Raw genomic sequence first — 19,891 nt, 5'->3', positions numbered from 1 at the left:
ATTTAGCACACTGAAGTGCAATGATTTTGCACCAATATTGGCCAACCTAAAACAGATTTACTTGCTAAATGTCAGTATAACAATTACTTTTTGTGATTAATAGTTTTAGAACCAAAAGATGTTATCCAAAAAGTGTCAAGTAGCAACTCTGTCTATGATCTTGTGTGGTATGTGTGTGGTTTTTTAAAAATCACTAAAATACATATGTTTTCCATTTTTAAATTCTACCAAGAGGGGAAAATAAAATTAAATGCCACTGGTCACATGTTGTATTTTCTGGTTAATCTTTTAGATCACGGTTTGCTTTGCCCTACCTATGACACTTAAATTGTTTTCAGTGCTTTTGAACTGCTAAGTAAATTTTTAGATGTTTATAATCTGTTCAACTGCTAATCATTTTTATTATAATCAAAGATGGTTCAAATAAGAGTAAACTTCAGAAAATTTCAAGTTTCAGAAAATTTCTAGAAAACAATCTGAATGGAATCAAATATTTACTAATGAGAGTCCATGAGATCATCATGTAGTTAAAAATTAGTTATTTCAAGATTTTTGACAAAAATTAGTGTAAAGATTCAGTTACATAAAGTTGTCTCATTATAGAATCCTTACAAGATAGTCAACCACACATACAAGTAAGGTTGGTCTTTTGTCTTTGGAGGCAGAATACAAATTAATATTCAAGTTGGGATGTGGCAAGTAAAATACTAATCATTCTTTAGTGCCATTCTAAACTAGTTGAAATATAAAAATCCTTAAAATTCAAGGACTTAGATGTGGGCCAAATATATTTAAATGAATTTAGAAAGGAGTAAGTGTAGTGCAGATTAGGCACACTCTCCCTTTAAAAATTGCTTTAGTTCCTTACCATATACGTGCCAAAGTCAAATATCCATTGGCTACATTTTTTAAAATGATAATAGCTCAGAATATTTTTTAATTCATTATGATTAATGATATCATGAATAAGATTCTATTAAAATGTTCCACAGGCCCAATGGTCCTCTTACATAAGCCAGATTTTGGCCATGGAGCTGAAGTGTGATTTGCTTGCTTTACATTGTAGGGTTTCTTTCATCTGAGTCAAATAGTATGGAAGTGATTGAGTTAAAAACTGAAAAACCTGGGGGCGCCTGGGTGGCTCAATGGGTTAAAGCCTCTGCCTTCAGCTCAGGTCATGATCCCAGGGTCCTGGGATTGAGCCCCGCATCGGGCTCTCTGCTCAGCAGGGAGCCTGCTTCCTCCTCTCTCTCCGCCTGCCTCTCTGCCTACTTGAGATCTCTGTCTGTCAAATAAATTAAAAAAAAACCAAAAAACTGAAAAACCTGGTAAATACTAACTTAGTATGTTAAGTGAATTTATGAATTGATTTAGCACATTTGCATATAAATTTCCCTTGCGCTACCCTTCTCTATTTTATGAGTCCTTGAAAAAGAATCCTTAGGTTTTTAAATTTATTGAAGGCTCCAAACTCCCAGCACTAGATATTACAAATATGAAACAAACTGATTTCAAAATGACCAAGATTTGGGGGATCTGATAACTCAGCCGTTTTCAGAAACAACTGGAGAGTGAAGAGATCTCTCACTTTTGCAAACATGCCTGACTACTCCTTACTGTCGTTTTAGCACTCGCTTTGTTAACAACTGCACAAAGCATTCACTTTACTGGCTGGACACGAATGCTTCAGTATTTCTGTGCATGCATATATCTGCTCAAAATAAAACACATGCTTTGGTATTTGTTTTTTGCAACTGAGATTGTGGAGGATATTCACCCTCGGTTTGATTTCTTCATCTTTTGGGACATGAAAGACTACCAGCTCTTTAAAAAACAGGTTTGAATTAATTATTTTCAATAATATATAAGCAAATAAAATCCCCTTGGCAGCAATTCACATTGCATTAGAATTTGAGTGATACTTTGGCATTTCTGCTTTCTCTTCTCTTCCGGATAATTGCACAGTTCTCTTGCTCTCTCTAAACTGGATGTGTAATGTCTTTCTTTTGAAAAGTCATTGAGTATCATTAATGTGATACCAAGTTGTATAGCAGAGTAACAAAACCTTGTGATACTATGAGTCTTTTGCAATATTACCTCAGCTAGAAGAGGTATTTGTGTGTGTGTTTTTAAGTTGTTTTTGTCTAGTGTTTTAAATGTTTTCAGCAAATTGTGTAATATGAAAAGTTTCAATAAAATGTTGAAATAAAAACAGTATTTTTCTCTTAGTCATGCTAGAGTGCTACTCAGGCCCTTGGTAAAAGAAATGTTACATTTTTGTAGGTAGGAATGAAGATCAGGAAAAATATATGAAGTTAAGCCTTTTTCCCTGCCATTTAAAAAAATTTTTTTTAATTTTTTAAAAATTAAAAAAAAAAATTTTTAAATTTTGGCTCACAAAACAAGTCACCTACTTTCTAAAATAAGGTTTCATGTGCATTATATTTTGTAGAAGTCTTCCACATTCCCATATTTGCTCCTCACAGCGGCCCTCAGGCATTTTCTGAGTAGTTTTGTTTAGGGAAGAAACAGATACAGGGAGGTTGTGACTTGTCCAGTGTTAAGTAACTTTGTGGGGTTTTTACTTGCCTTTGCCCCCACTGCCTTCCTGGCATCTGTGGTACCCCATGTGCCACTGTGGGACATGGTCCTTGGCTCTGGAAGGGATAGAGGAGATATTATTTGCAAGTTAGTGTGTTTATGTGTACTAACTTCTCTAGGGGCTACCTAAAAAACTAATGCAAAGTGCTCATTTGTTTTCCCTAACTGGAGCTCTACTCAGGCCAGAAAAATGGTAAGCATTTCTTGAAAACATTGTAAGGTGATCAGAAAAGCCTCAGCCACTAGGGCAAAGAATGACATACAAGAGACTGTCTAAAGCCAGAGATAGAGTTGCTCTGGGGAATCAGGGCATTCAAAAGTCATCATGCATATTAGGTAATTTAGAAAGCTATGCACATGCTTGGGACAGGATGCATGCTCAGAAAAGAGCTGAGATGAATCTCAGCTTTCATTATTGCTGAGCTCTAAGCTCACTGCAGACAGGAAGGAAGGGTGAGGCAGAGTTGTAAACGGCCTGGCTAAGTGTTAAAGGGATGCTCCAACACAGCCAATCCACAAAGTAAAGCAAATATCTAAATATCTAAATCCAGATATCCAAATATCTAAAGCCAGAAATCGAACCTAGTCTTATGTCTAGTTCAGTGTCCCACCACAATGGGACCCTTCAAAGTCAGGAACAGATGCTCTAATAATATCTCATCTTCAGGAAAAAAACAATAGCTTACATTTTCAAGCACTTAATATAATGGCCGATCATTAATAACTTAAATGTGTTATCTCATTAACTCCCTACAGCAATCTCATAAAATAGGTCTAACAGTATCATTATTTTATAAATGCAGGAACTGTAGCTGGGAGTTTAAGAGCATCGTCCAACCAAGATCACACACAGTAAGAACAAAAGAAAAAAGAAAAAAACCCAGGACTTGCTCAATTCTTGCCCTCCTTGGCTGGTCACCAGGCTAAATAAAGGTTTCCTTGCTTTAAATAGTGACATCAAAAAGAAGGACCAAAGGACACCATTGTTCTCATTAATCGATGAATTGCTTCTCAGTTTAATCTGTCCTGGGTCTACAATGGAAGAGGTCTTTGGGAGATCCTCACCATCTCCCTCCCTTCTCAGGTTGGAAACCTCTTTTCCCTCTCTCTTTCAGCTCCTGTAGCCTCTTTTTTTTTTTTTTTTAATTTCCACTTTTTAACCCAGTGCTAACCAATAGAACTTCGTTTTTTTTTTTTTTTAATTAACATATAATGTATTACTTCTTTCAGAGATACAGGTCTGTGATTCATCAGTCTTATACAATTCACAGCACTCACCATAGCACATACCTTCTCCAATGTCCATCACCCAGCCACCCCATCCCTCCCACCCCCATCCACTCCAGCAACCCTGTTTGTTTTCTGAGACCAAGAGTCTCTTAAGTTTTCTCTCCCTCTCTGGTTTCATCTTCTTTCATTTTTCCCTCCCTTCCCCTTTGATCCTCTGTTTTGTTTCTCATATTCTTCAAATCAGCGAGGACATATGATAATTATCGCTCTCTGATTAATTTATTTCGCTTAGCATAATACCCCCTAATTCCATCCATGTAGTTGCAAACAACAACATTTCGCTCTTTTTGAAGGCTGCATAATATTCCATTGTATATACACACCACATCTTCTTTTTCCATTCATATGTTGATGGGCACCTGACTATTTCCATAGTTTGGCTATTGTGGACATTGCTGCTATAAAAATTGGGATGCATGTGTCCCTTCAGATCACTACATTTGTATCTTTAGGGTAAATACCCACTAGTGTGATTGCTGGGTCATACGGTAGCTCTATTTCCAATTTTTTGAGGAACCTCCATGCTGTTTTCCAGAGTGGCTACACCAGTTTGCATTCCCACCAACAGTGTAGGAGGGTTCCCCTTTCTCCACACCCTCGCCACCATCTGTCGTTTCCTGACTTGTTCACTCTAGCCATTCTGACTAGTGAGAAGAGGTATCTCATTGTGGTTTTGATTTGTATTTCCCTGATGCTGAGTGATGTTGAGCACTTTTTCATGTGTTTTTTGGCCATTTGAATGTCTTCTTTGCAGAAATGTCTGTTCATATCTTCTGCCCATTTCTTGATTGGATTAGATACTAGCCCTTTATCTGATACATCATTTGCAAATATCTTCTCCCAGTCTCTTGGTTGTCTTTTGATTTTGGTGACTGTTTCCTTTGCTGTGCAAAACCTTTTGATCATGATGAAGTCCCAATAGTTCATTTTTGCCCTTGCTTTCCTTGCCTTTGGTGATGTTTCTAGGAAGAAACTGCTGTGACTGAGGTTGAAGAGGTTGCTGCCTGTGTTGTCCTCGAGGATTTGGATGGGTTCCTGTCTCACATTGAGATGGGAGGATTTGGATGGGTTCCTGTCTCACATCCATTTTGAGTCTATTTTTGTGTATGGTGTAAGGAAATAGTCTAGTTTCATTCTTCTCCATATGGCTGTCCAATTTTCCCAACACCATTTATTGAAGAGACTGTCTTTATTCCATTGCACATTCTTTTCTGCTTTGTCAAAGATTAGTAGACACATTGATCTATGTGTCTGTTTTTGTCCCAGTGCCATACTGTCTTGATGATTACAGCTTTGTAATAGAGCTTGAAGTCTGGAATTGTGATGCCACCAACTTTGGTTTTCTTTTTCAACATTCCTCTATTCGGGGTCTTTTCTGGTTCCATATACATTTTAGGATTATTGGTTCCATTTTGTTGAAAAATTCCTATTTTAATAGGGATTGCATTGAATGCATAGATTGGTCTAGGTTGCATAGACATTTTCACAATATTTGTTCTTCCAGTCCATGAGCATGGAATGCTTTCACATTTCTTTGTGCTTTCCTCAATTTCTTCCATGAGTATTCTATAGTTTGATGAGTACAGATTCTTTTCCTCTTTGGTTAGATTTATTCCTAGGCATCTTATGGTTTTGGGTACAACTGTAAATGGGATCGACTTAATTTCTCTTCCTTTTGTCTTCTTTTTGGTGTATAGAAATGCAACTGATTTCTGTGCATTGATTTTACATCCTGATACTTTACTGAATTCCTGTGTGAGTTCTAGCAGTTTTGGAGTGGATTGTTTTGGGTTTTCTGCATAAAGTATCACATCATCTGTAAAGAGTGAGACCTTTGCCAATTCTGATGCCTTTTATTTCTTTTTGTTGTCTAATTGCTGAGGCTAGGACTTCTAGCACTATGTTGAATAGCAGCGGTGATAGTGGGCATCCCTTCTGTGTTCCTGACCTTAGGAGAAAAGCTCTCAGTTTTTCCCCATTGAGAATGATATTTGCTGTGGGTTTTTCATTGGTGGCTTCTATGATATTGAGGTATGTAACCTCTATGCCTACACTGTGAAGAGTTTTGATCAAGAAAGGATGCTGTAGGGACGCCTGGGTGGCTCGGTTGGGCAGCTGCCTTCAGCTCAGGTCATGATCCCAGCATCCTAGGATCGAGTCCCACATTGGGCTCCTTGCTCGGCGGGGAGCCTGCTTCTCTCTCTACCTCTGCCTGTGCTCTCTCTCTCTCTCTCTGACAAATAAATAAATAAAATCTTTAAAAAAAAAAAAGAAAGGATGCTGTACTTTGTCAATTTTTTTTATCTATTAAGTGTATCATATTGTTCTTGTTTTTTCTTTTATTATTATATTATATCACATTGATTGAGTTGCAGATGTTGAAGCAAACTTGCAGCCCAGGAATAAATCCCACTTGGTCATGGTGAATAATCTTTTTAATGTATTGTTGGATCCTATTGGCTAGTACTTTGATAAGAATTTTTTCATCCACATTTATCAGGCATATTGGTCTATAATTCTCTTTTTTGTTGGGGTCCTTGTTTTGTGATCAAGGGATCAAGGTAATGCTGGCCTCATCAAATGAGTTTGGAAGTTTTCTTTCCTTTCTATTCTTTGGAAGAGTTTCAGGAGAATAGGTATTAACTCTTCTTTAAATATTTGGTAGAATCCCCCTGGGAAGCCATCTGGCCCTGGTTTCTTGTTTGTTGGGATACTTTTGATAACTGATTCAATCTCCTTCCTGGTTATGGGTCTGTTCAGGTTTTCTATTTCTTACTGGTTCAGTTCTGGTAGTTTATAAGTCTCTAGGTAAAAATGCATGCATATCTTCCAGATTGTCAAATTTGCTGGCATATCATTGCTCATAATATGTTCTTATAATTATTTGTTTTTCTTTGGTGTTGGTTGTGATCTCTCCTCTTTCATTCATGATTTTATTAATTTGGGTCCTTTCTCTTTTCTTTTTGATAAGTCTGGCCAGGGATTTATCACTCTTATTAATTCTTTCAAAGAAACAGCTCCTAGTTTCTTTGATCTATTCTACTGTTCTTTTGGTTTCTCTTTCATTGATTTCTGCTCTGATCTTTATGATTTCTCTTCTCCTGCTGGGGTTAGGCTTTCTTTGCTGTTCTTTCTCCAGCTCCTTTAGGTGTAGGGTTAGGTTGTGTACTTGAGAACTTTCTTGTTTCTTTTCTTTTCTTTTAAAGATTTTATTTATTTATTGACAGACAGAGATCACAAGTAGGCAGAGAGGCAGGCAGAGAGAGAGGAGGAAGCAGGCTCCCTGCGGAGCAGAGAGCCTGATGTGGGGCTTGATCCCAGGACTCTGGGATCATGACCTGAGCTGAAGGCAGAGGCTTTAACCCACTGAACCACCCAGGCGCCCCAGACCTTTCTTGTTTCTTAATAAAGGCTTGTATCACTATATATTTTCCTCACATCACTCACTTTGCTGCATCCCAAAGATTTTGAACAATTGTGTTTTCATTTGTTTCCATGATTTTTTTCAATTCTTCTTTAATTTCCTGGTTGACCCATTTATTCAAAGGCTTTCAGCCTCCATGTATTTGAGTTCTTTCCAACTTCCCTCTTGCTGTCAAGCTCCAGTTTCAAAGCATTGTGGTCTGAAAACATGCAGGGAATGATCCCAATCTTTTAGTACTGTTTGAGACCTGATTTGTGACCCAGGATGTGATCTATTCTGGAGAATGTTCCATATGCACTGTTGAAGAATGTGTATTCTGTTGTTTGGGGATGGAATGTTCTGAATATATCTGTGATGTCCATCTGATCCAGTGTGTCATTTAAAGCCTTTATTTCCTTGTTGATCTTTTGCTCAGATGATCTGTCCATTTCGAGGGGGGTGTTAAAATCCTCTACTGTTATTTTATTATTGTCAATGTGTTTCTTTGATTTTGTTATTAATTGGTTTATATAGTTGGCTGCTCCCATGTTAGGGGCATAGATATTTAAAATTGTTAGATCTTCTTGTTGGAAAGACCCTTCTTGTTGGACATGATATAGTGTCCTTCCTCATCTCCTATTATAGTCTTTGGTTAAATTCTAATTTATCTGATATAAGGATTGCCATCCCAGCTTTCTTTTGATGTCCATTAGCATGGTAAATTGTTTCCATGCCCTTACTTTATTTTTTTAAATATTTTATTTATTTATTTGACAGAGAGAGATCACAAGTAGGCAGAGAGGCAGGCAGAGAGAGAGAATGGAAGAAGAAGGCTCCCTGCTGAGCAGAGAACCTGATGCAGGGCTGGGTTCCAGGACCCTGGGATTATGACCTGAGCCGAAGGCAGAGGCTTAACCCACCGAACCACCTAGGTGCCCCAAAAGCCTCCATTTTTTATTGTCCCTCATTAATAGTTTTTTTTATTTCAACTTGGTTAGATTTTAGTTCTTTTATTTCTCCAGAAAAGAACTCTGTAGTACCTTCTATGCTTTTTCCAAACCCCACTAGTATCTTTTTAACATTATTCTGAACTCTAGTTCTGACATCTTACAAATGTCCATATTGATTAGGTCCCTGGCAGTCAGTACTGCCTTTTTTTTTTTTTTTGAGGTGAGTTTTTCCATTTTGTCTTTTTGTCCAGAGAATAATAGATGAATGAGAGAACAAAATGTTAAAAGTCTAATGACAACCTCAGGAAAAAATACACTAAATAAATCAGAAGAGACTTACAACCAGGGGAAAAGAAGGGACAAATATATCTATCTATCTATCTATCTATATATCTATCTATATATCATCTATATATATATATATATATATATATATATGATCAGGCTGGTGAATAAGACAGAGATACACACTAGATTTGGGGTGTATTTTGGTCTGTTAGAAGAAACTAACTCCCAAAATTTTAAAGAAAGAAAAATATATATATATAAAAATAAGGGTAAATATGATAAAGGGATGGACTGTGACTGTAAAGATGAAATTTTTAAAAAGATTTTAAAAAAGAATTTGATTAATAAGCTGGTTGAAAAAAGAAAGAAATATTTAAAGAAAAGAAAGAAAATGGAGAGAATGTGAGAATGTGATCATGTGGGAGACTAGAACAAACCCATACACTAGATTCAGGGTGTATTTTGGGCTATTAGAAGAAACTGTATCTCAATTTTAAAGAAAGAAAAACTTATATATATACAAAAAATAAGGTTAAATAAAACAAAGGGATAGAATATGACTATAAAAATGAAAATTAAAAAAGATTTTTTAAAAAAGCCATTGATAAGATGTTGGTTAAAATAGGAAAGAGGAAATTTTTTTTAAAAGGAAGAGAATTTTAAAAATTTAACTTTGAAAAACTAAAGAATCATGGAAAAAGCCATGAATTCCATATACTGTATTCCCCTAGCACTGGAGTTTTGCAGTTCTCATTGATTGGTAAACTTGGTGTTGGCTTGTTCTTGCTGATCTTCTGGGGGAGGGGCCCTTTGCAGTGATTCTCAAATGTCTGTGCCTGAGGCAGAACTGCACCAGACTTACATGCTAAGCAATCTGCTCGGGTTTGTTCTTGTAGCTTTTGTTCCCTGAATGCTTTCTGTAGAGCTTTGGAGGATGGGAATGAAGATGAGGCTTCCCAATCTTCAGTCCTGGAACTGCTGAGAGCTCAGGGCCCCACTCCTCAGTGCACCCTCAGAGAAAAGCAGTCAATCACTCCTGTCTCCCTGGTCTCTGGCCGTACTCTGTGCTTACCTGGCCTGTGACCAAGCGTTTCTTTCTCTGGCACATGGCCCCATTTCCAAACCCAGCAGATTCCTGCAGCACACTCCCGTGCCACTCCTCCTGGTGGAGAAAGGGTGGGTGTCCCCAGATCTGCCACCTGTGAGGTCTCTGTTCAAAGAGCAGTGGCCTGACTATGCCAGGGATCATAGCAACCTCAAGCTGAGATCCCACTCCTCAGCTCCACCTTTGTGGCCAGCTTCTCTGCTCTGATAACTGGTAACTCTGCCACAACAGGTACCCCTGGTCTTTCTGTAACCCCATGGGTCCTAAGACCGCTCTGTCCCCACAAGGGCTCCACCCCCCATTTTACCTCTGGAGTGAAGTCCCTCAGCAGAGCAGATTTCTAAAAGTTCTGGTTTTGTGCTCCACTGCTCTTTCATTGCCAGGAGCTTCCTCCTCCCCGCACAGTCTATCTTCCTGTATATTGCCTCAGATTCACTTCTATGCAGTGATCACTTTTCTGTTCATAGAATTGCTGCTATTCTTCTCTGATCTCCTGTTGAGTTTGTAGGTGTTCAGAATGGTTTGATAATTATCTAAGCTGAATTCCTGGGACCAGATGAAATATATGACTTGTACACTCCTTATCTCCTTTGTTACTTTTTGAATTCCATCTTTTTTCCATGTCACTGGCTCCAATTTCTAAACGTCACCTTAGAATTTTCCTCTGTTCTAAGGCTTTACTTTTTTGTGCCAAGAACATATGTTCTTGTTGCATTGTTTCAAGCATTGTTTCAATTGACTTCTCAACATTCTTCTTCAGCCCCAATTTTTCTCTAAACTGCAAACACGTATCTCTAATTATTTCACACACTTTGTCACTTGTGTTCCATACTATTGCCTTGAATTCAATATATTGAAACTTAAATTCATTATCTCTTGCAAACTCGTTCTCTCCTCTCAATAATGGTAGCATTTTCCCAAACACATGAAATCAATTTAAAATCATCTTCAATTTCTCCCCAGATATTTCATAGTTAATCAATTATCAAAACTTATCAAAAAGAGCATGGCTTGGAGCCTGGATCACCTGGCTTTGTTCAGGTTCCATGGCATACTAGTCATCTTGCTGAGCCCCAGTTTCCTCCCCGGTGAAAGAAAATAAGGCCTATCTCACTGAAGTTTAAATGAAATACTGTATGTAAATAACCTGCAATATTTTTTTAAAGATTTTATTTATTTATTTGACAGAGATCACAAGAGGCAGACAGAGTGAGGGGGGAAACAGGCTCGCCTCTGAGCAGAGAGCCCGATGCAGGGCTCGATCCCAGGACCCTGGGATCATGACCTGAGCTGAAGTCAGAGGCTTTAACCCACTGAGCCACCCAGGTGCCCTAATAACCTATAATATTGAAAGCATTCCCCTTTCCAATTTCCTTTTGACCTCTGGAGTTCAAGTTCTCTTTATCACACAAATGAGTAATAGATTTTCTGTAGAGCCTTACTCTTTGTAACTATCCTTTTATTGACGTTGCTTCCTTGCTTTATTGTTTTCCTTAACCCCCCAGTGCCCTTAAAATTAGTTCCTACTAACCATTCAGGTGCTTACGCTTTTCTAGGGGCTTGCCATCTCTTCCCAGGCTTCCTCTGACCACTCAAGGCCCCCTGTATGAGCAGCAGCTAGCTTAATCATAGCACTGGTACAGCTCTCATTCTTGTCTTTGCATCTTTGCTTGGTTTCTGCTCCACCAAGATTGTATTCTCTCATCTTACCTGTACAAATCCTATCTCTGGGATTCCTAACTCAAATCCTAAGGCACTCCAAGGGCCGATGTTCATTGAGCACATTTTTTATGCTAAATGCCCTGACATCACAGGAGAGAAGCAGCAAATGAGACACCAGCGCATGCACATGGAATTTCTGGCCAACCTTCTCAAGCTACTCCTATGTAACCAATTCTTCTTTCCTCCTTTGAAGTCTTACAGAAATAATCACTTTTATCATATCTTTTGGCACATAACATGGGTTTCTTATTAAACAACTATGTTTCTTATTGTTTCAACAAGACTGTAATCTCAGTCATAGTAATGGCTAAACTTTATTGAGTGTTGGATCATAGGGGAGAACTTTTCCCTTCTTCCCTTCTAGATTCTTTGGCTGGTCTAATAATTAAATTGGCATGATACAGATTAACAGAAGGAAAACAAATTTAATTTTGTACGTATGGGAGCCCATAAAAAAATAAGACTCAAAGAAGTGATGAAAGCAGGCATCTCTTATACCTTTTAGACAAGGAAACTATTAATAAATTTTTTGAAGAATTGACAAGATGAGGCTCCTGGGTGGCTCAGTGGGTTAAAGCCTCTGCTTTTGGCTCAGGTCATGACCCCAGGGTCCTGGGATTGAATCCTGCATTGGTCTCTCTGCTCAGCAGGGAGCCTGCTTCCCCCTCCCCTGCCTGCCTCTCTGCCTACTTGTGATGTCTGTAAAATAAATAAATAAAATCTTAAAAAAAAAAAAAAGCATTGACAAGACACAGACATTTGCACATGGGGTAGTAAATTAGTGAAGAAGTACCAAGGTTTGTTTACACATATCTCTTGGCCCTAAATTCCCTATCTCTGGTGATAAGGATGCTTTCTCCCCTCCTACAGGGTACTTTCACATGGGAGGTTTATTTCCTACCCTCAGGGGCACAATGGAGGGTCAGAGTGTCCTTCTTTCATGAGCTGTTTCTTTCTTTCTTTCTTTTTTTTTTTTAAGATTTTACTTATTTATTTGACAGAGAGAGACACAGTGAGAGAGGGAACATAAGCAGAGGGGGTGGGAGAGGGAGAAGCAGGCTTCCTGCTGAATGGGGAGCCTGATGCGGGGCTTGATCCCAGGATGCTGGGATCATGACCTGAGCAGAAGGCAGACCCTTAACGACTGAGCCACCCAGGGACTCCTCATGGTCTGTTTCTTGAGTAACTCCAATTCCAAATAATCTATATGCCAAAGCGGAGTGTTTTGGAGGGCATATTCTGCTCCCCTTCAGATGTGTGCTACACACTGTGCTAAATGCTTTACAAATATTATTTATTATTTATAAATTTTACAAACACTATTACTTAATACTTATTGAAACCCCATGAGGGTTATTGCCCTCATTTTATTTTAGATATTACCATATAATCATTAAATTATAATATAATTTATTATAACTATAATAATTACATAATGATTAACATTTGATTATATTAATAATATTACTATATAGTATCTCTCTCTTTTTTTAATTAATCTCTACACCCAGTATTGGGCTCGAACTCATGACCCTGAAAGCAAGAGTCACATGCTCTGGGATGCCTGGGTGGCTCAGTCATTAAGCATCTGCTTTTGGCTCAGGTCATGATACCAGGGTCCTGGGATAGAGCCCCACATTGGGCTCCCTGCTCAGCGGGAAGCCTGCTTCTCCCTCTCCCACGCCTGTGGCTTGTATTACCTCTCTTGATGTCTCTGTCTCTCTGTCAAATAAATAAATAAAATCTTTAAAAAAAAAGGAAAAATGAATCACATGCTCTACCTATGGAGCCAGCGAGGCACCCCTGTTACCTCATTAAAAAAAAAAAAAAAGAAAACTGAAGCTTAAAAATATTTATGACTTGGTGAAAGTCGCATCCCTAGCAAGCTTGTGAAGTAACAGAATGTCTGGCAGGCTAACTACAGACTTTGATTCATATTATCTCCCAGATAGCCTTCTTAAGATTCAAAATAAGTTTATCACTCCATTCCGCTCTAGCATATTTCTGGGTACACCTAAGTATTGAAAAGTATAAACTGTATTTACTCTAAGCAAGTAGCTTGTTAAGATCATAATTCACAGTGTGGAAGGGGCCCTTTCAATAATCTCAAGTTCTCATACCTAGGAACTGAGTTTGGAACTCCCATGACCACCAGTCTGAAATCTGGCTGTGAGGCTGGAGCCTATCTACAGAGCTATCTTGAGGAATGGCTCGAAATAAACCTAAGACTTCTTAAAGAATCTCTTTACCTCCAAATCAGAGTCTACTGGAGTCTGGTTGAAACTGTTTTTAAACAAAAGCATAAGGGTGCTGAACAAAGCCTGTTTTGGGCTATTATGAAATCTTGCTCCCCGATCTACCCTGTTGACAGGGGAAACTTTCCATGCCTCCCTCAAGTACCCAGTGCCCAAGGAAAATATGTGTTTGGAATGCCAACTTCTTTAAATTACTGATGTAGTCACAAGACTCCGGCATCCAACAATGGAAACGTAGGGCCCCCAAGTGTATTTTATGTCTTTAAAAAGACCGGTGATGTGCTACAACTAGTGAGCAGATGACTTTTTTGGGCTAGCTGAAGTCATTCTGAGCCAGACAGAAAACATGGCCTGTATCTTAGGGGAAAGATAAACTGGGCATCATCAAGATTTGGATAATACAAGAGGTTCATTCTCAGTTACAGCATTTGTCCAAATCGCTGCTGAAATGTCCATAATGTTGACATTATTCCTGGTCTTTTATAACCTAAGTGGAAATAGAAAAATTGCCTGTTATGCAACTTTGGATGTAACATTTTCTTGAATTACATCCTGAAGCGAAATTAAATTCATTCCCAAGATAACAAAAATGCTCTGTTGATGATGGCTCTGTAAAAATACCTAAACCCGTTTAAAATAAAATCAGAATATTAACAGTGACATGTATCCATGTACACAGTATAACTAAAGAGAACAACATTTGATAATTCTGCTGATCTTTACTCTTCATTTAAATACCTTCAAAAGATAAGGTAAAAAACAAGCCACAGACCGAGAGAAAATATGTGCTAAACATGTATCTGATTAAGGACTTGTATCTAAAATACACAAAGAACACTTAAAACTCAACAGTAAAGAAAGTAAAAAACTCAATTAAAAGTAATTAAAAGTTAAAAAAAGTAATAGTAATTAATAAAATAGACAAAAGATCTGGACAGATTTACAGACATCTCACCAGAAAAGACATACAGATGGCCCAAAAAAAGCATAAAAAAGATGTTAAACATCATATGTCATAGAGATTGCAATGAAAACAGCAAGATAATACTATGGAATTTTTAGAAGAGCTAAAATCCAAATCATTAACAATACTAAATGCTGGTGAGGATGCAGAGCTACAGGAACTCTCATTCACTGCTGGTGGGAACACAAAATGACACAGACACTTTGGAAGAAGGCTTGGCAGTTTTCTTACACAACTACACATACTTGTACCATACAATCAAGGAATCAGGCTACTAGGTATTTGCCCAACTGAGATGAAAACTAATGCCATACAAACACCTGCACACAAATGTTTATAGTGGTTTTACGCATAACTTCCCCAAATTGGAAGCAATGGAAATGTTCTTCAATAAGTGAATGGATAAACAAACTGATATACCCATACAATGGAATATGATTCAGCGATAAAAAGAAATGAGATACTAAGACACAAAAGACATGAAGAGACTTAAATGTTTATTGCTAAATGAAAGAATCCAGTCTGAAAGGCTACATACTATATGATTGCATCTATATGATTTGTGTCCTAACTATATGATTTTGCATCCTAACTATACGATTGCAAATAAATGATTTGCATGATTTGCATCCTAAAAAGGGAAAACTGCAGAGACACTAAAGGCATCAGTAGTTTCCAGAGGATAGGGAATGGAGAAGAGAGGGAGGGATGAATAAGTGGAGAGCAGGGGATTTTTTAGAGCAGTGAAATTATACTGTATAATACTGTAATGGTAGATGCATTACACTAAGTCCTTGTAGAAACCTAGAAGCTGTTCAACACGAAAAGCAAAGGTAAAGTATGGACTTTAGTTAATAGTAAAACATCAGTATCAGTTCATTAATTATATCAAATGTATCACATTAATGCAAGTTAACGGGGGAAATTGTGGTAGCGAGAAAGAGAAGTATATGGGAACTCTCCCTACCACTTGCTCATTTTTTATTTTTTTTGGTAAATCTAAAACTGTTGTTTAAAAAAGTCTCTTAATTGAAAAAGTACAAATAGTTGTCTCATCCCTCAAAGTGCGTTCTCTAATGCTAATATTTTATACAACCATGGTAAAATTAATAAGAAACAGATAATTAACATTGGAAATATGTTATTAATTAAACCACAGACTTTATTTTAATTCCACTATTTTTTCCACTGATGTCCTTTTCCTGTTCCAGGATACTATCCGGTGTCTCACATTCCATTTAGTTGTAAAAATTTTAGTCTTTCTCTCTCTCTCTCTTTTTTTTTTTTTTTTTTTTTTGGTCTTTCATGATCTTGACACTTTTGAAGAGTACTGATCAGTTATTTTGTAGCTTGTCCCTTAATTTGGATTGGTCTTAAGTTTTCTCATGATTAAATGAGGTTGTGGGTTTTGGTCAAGAATCCCATAAAAAATGGTACTGTGTCTTTCTTCTTATCAAGGGATTTATGTCAGCATGTCTTCTTATGGTGATGTTAGCCTTATTTACTTCATTCAGATGGTGTTCGCTGAGTTTCTCTTCTGTAAAGCTACTGTATTTTCCTTTGTATTTAATATAAGTATCTTGAAAGAGATATCTTTGAAACTACACAAATCCTATTTACTCTGAAATTTGTGCTCGCTAATTATAATATTCATTGATGTATCCTGCCTCCAAAAATTATTACTGTGATATGTTCCCATTCCTGATTCTCTATTTCTACATATCCTTTTAAATTTATCAATTGGAAAATTAGAAGAGTAATATTTTCTTCTTAATTGTTTATTTGTACCAGAATAAACCATGCAAGAAGAGCACATTTAATTGTTGAGTCAAAACTCACAAAAATATATGACATTTATGAATATCTATGCAACAAATAACAGAAACCAACTTTATACGACAAAAAACAGTAAAAAAAAGGTAGTAAAGATGCAAAAAACAGCTACAAGTTAATAATAACAAGTTTCAACATGTCATTCTCAATATATTACAGATAAAGTGAACAAAATAAGTACTGATGTTAAAGATCTAAACAACATACACAATCATACAGATTTTATGGATATATATCTAATGTTACATCCTGAGACTACAGAATAGATCTTCTAAATATACCATTGGAGCAAAATATATTGATTGACTGTTTATAAAATATTGATCATATATTAGGTTACAAAGTCAACATCTGTAAATTCTGTAATGTAGAAGTATTATAAACAATATTTCCTAACTACCATACAATACAAATAGAAATTATTCAAAAAAATTTTAAAGACACTTTCACCTAAAATTTAAAAAAATTTTCCACTAAATAGCTCTGGGTACAAGAGGAAATAAAATCTGAAATAATTATAACAAAATACTAAATATCAAAATCTATGGGATACATTTAAAAGAGTGTCAGAGGAAAACTGATAGTTCTATATACTTCTATCAATTAAATCAAAGAATTAAAATAAAATAAAATTTCAAGCTTAAAAAACAGTAAATGACCTCACATCAGGGAGATCATATGATAGTTGTCTTTCTCCGATTGACTTATTTCACTAAGCATGATACGCTCTAGTTCCATCCACGTGATCTCCCTGATGTGAGGACATGGAGAAGCAACATGGGGGGGTAGGGGGATAGGAGAAGAATAAATGAAACAAGATGGGATTGGGAGGGAGACAAACCATAAATGACTCTTAATCTCACAAAACAAACTGGGGGTTGCTGGGGGGAGGTGGGATTGGGAGAGGGGGAGCGGGCTATGGACATTGGGGAGGGGAGGCGAACTATAAGAGACTATGGACTCTGAAAAACAACCTGAGGGTTTTGAAGGGTCAGGGGTGGGAGGTTGGGGCAACCTGAGGGTTTTGAAGGGTCAGGGGTGGGAGGTTGGGGGAACAGGTGGTGGGTAATGGGGAGGGCACGTTTTGCATGGAGCACTGGGTGTTGTGCAAAAAGAATGAATACTGTTACGCTGAAAAAATAAATAAAATGGGAAAAACAAAACAAAACAAAAAAAACAGTAAATGAAAAGGAATCATTAAAGGGAAATCATAATTTAGATAAAGGAAAATTAATGAGGTAGAATAAAGAAATAGATCGAATTTTGAAAAGATGAACAGAATAGACAAACTACAAGAAAATCTGATCAAGAAGCAAAAGGTGAAGCACAAATATACAAAATGAGAAATAAAAGGCAAACAGTGATACAGAGACAATTTTAGAAAGCATAAGAAGCAAGTTTGCAGGGGTCTATGCAAATATATTTGAAAACCTACATAAACTTAATAACTAGTGAAATACAGATTAACAAAAGCAACAGTTTTGAAAATGGAAACTTAGGCCAACTAATTTTAGTAGAGGGAATTGAGAAGCTATCAAGGAACTATCCCACAGAAACACAGGCCAGATGGTTTCACAAGAGAATTCTAAGAAATTCTTAAAGACCAGAGGTAGTTACGAGGTTCCATAAATTGTTCCAGAACACTAAGGGTGAAAACTTCCTTATCATTTTTATGTAACAGATATAACAACCTGATAGTACAAAAATTATAAACTAATATCATTTATGAATATTGTTACAAAATATTTAATAAAACATTAGTAGAGGACAAAACATCACATTAAAGAAAGAGCATGCCATGATCAACCGTAATTTATTATATGAATCAGGACTGCAGTATTAGAAAACCATTAACATAATATACTATATTAATAAATCTAAGGAATAAAACATGAAATTATCTCCATACATGTTGAAAGTTCCTTTGACAGAAATCAACACCCATTTCTAAAAAAAAAAAAATCAGGAAAAAAGGATTTGATAGTCTCTTAACATGATTAAATAAATAAACCCTGTTAAACTTAATAAATAACCCCTAGAGATAGTTCCACTCAGATTAAGAACAAAGAAAAATGCCCGCAAACTTGACTCCATTCTACCTTGTACTGCTGCTGTTAGCTGATGCAAATAGATAAATCAATTAGAGATATAAAAATTGGTTTAAAAGATCTAAAACTATCTGTATTTGCAGATGAAATTTTTGTTTGCCTAGAAAACCCTAACATAGCAATAATGAAACTTAAAACTTTTAGTTAGGTATTCAGTTCAATAAAAATTAATATACAGAAATAAATTACCTTTATACATTCAAATAGTAAGACATAATGGCAGGGAGAAATATCCCTCTTTTGATAGCAACAAAGAAGATTAAATACTTACGAACAAAATTAACAAAAAATATCCAAAACCCATAAGGGTTAAAGAAAAATTTTAAACCACTCCTGAAAGATAAAAAGGTATATATATATATTTTTAAAAAGGTATCTTTGATAAAATGAAAAGATTTTTGTTTTTGGATTGGATGACTCAACATTGTAAAGTTATCAATTCTTCTTAAATGACTTCTAAAACTGATGCTTTAGGAGATTTTATGAACACTGACAAGTTTATACTAAAGTTAATATGTAAAAACAAAATTTCAAGCCAAGACAAAACCGAAATGGAAAATTCTAAAGGACACGTCATCTTACTAAACATTAAAATATATTGTAATATCTCTGGAACTAAAACAATGTAGGACCAAAGCAGTAAGAGACAAACAGAATATATAAAGCCCAGAAATAGATCCAAGTGCATATGAAAATTTAGCATAAGATAAAGGTGGCATTGCAAATCACCATGGAGGGGAAAAGATACTCTTTAAACAAAATGTGCTGGGCAATAGTTTTGCTGCTTAGAAAAAGAAAGTTAAACACATACCTCAGAGCTTCTCAAGAATAAAACTCTAAATGAATCAAAAACCTAAACGTAATAAAGGAAAAAGGAAAAATTAAACAGTATAAGTATTTTTTTAAAAAGGTGAATTTCTTTATAACCTGGATGTGGGAGAAGTTTCCTAACTATGATTAAAAATCCAGACCATGGGGGCGCCTGGGTGGCTCAGTGGGTTAAAGCCTCTGCCTTCGGCTCAGGTCATGATCCCAGGATCCTGGGATCGAGCCCCACCTCCGGCTCTCTGCTCCGCAGTGAGCCTGCTTCCTCCTCTCTCTCTGCCTGCCTCTCTGCCTAGTTGTGATTTCTCTCTGTCAAATAAATAAAATATTAAAAAAAAAATAAAGTAACACAAACATTAAAAAAAAAAAATCCAGACCATGAATTTAGGGTTAATAAATGTCACTAATAAGAAATTTTAAACCTACATAACAAATAAAAATAAAAACCATAAACATGTTCAAAATGACACTAGAAGAAAATATTTGCAACATAAAGCTGCTATCCCAAATACATGAAAGACTCTTAAAAATGGATGGAATGGGGTGC

The sequence above is a fragment of the Meles meles genome, chromosome 3 (assembly GCF_922984935.1).
Source record: "Meles meles chromosome 3, mMelMel3.1 paternal haplotype, whole genome shotgun sequence".
NCBI lineage: Eukaryota > Metazoa > Chordata > Mammalia > Carnivora > Mustelidae > Meles > Meles meles.
Note: the sequence above shows the minus strand (reverse complement) of the source record.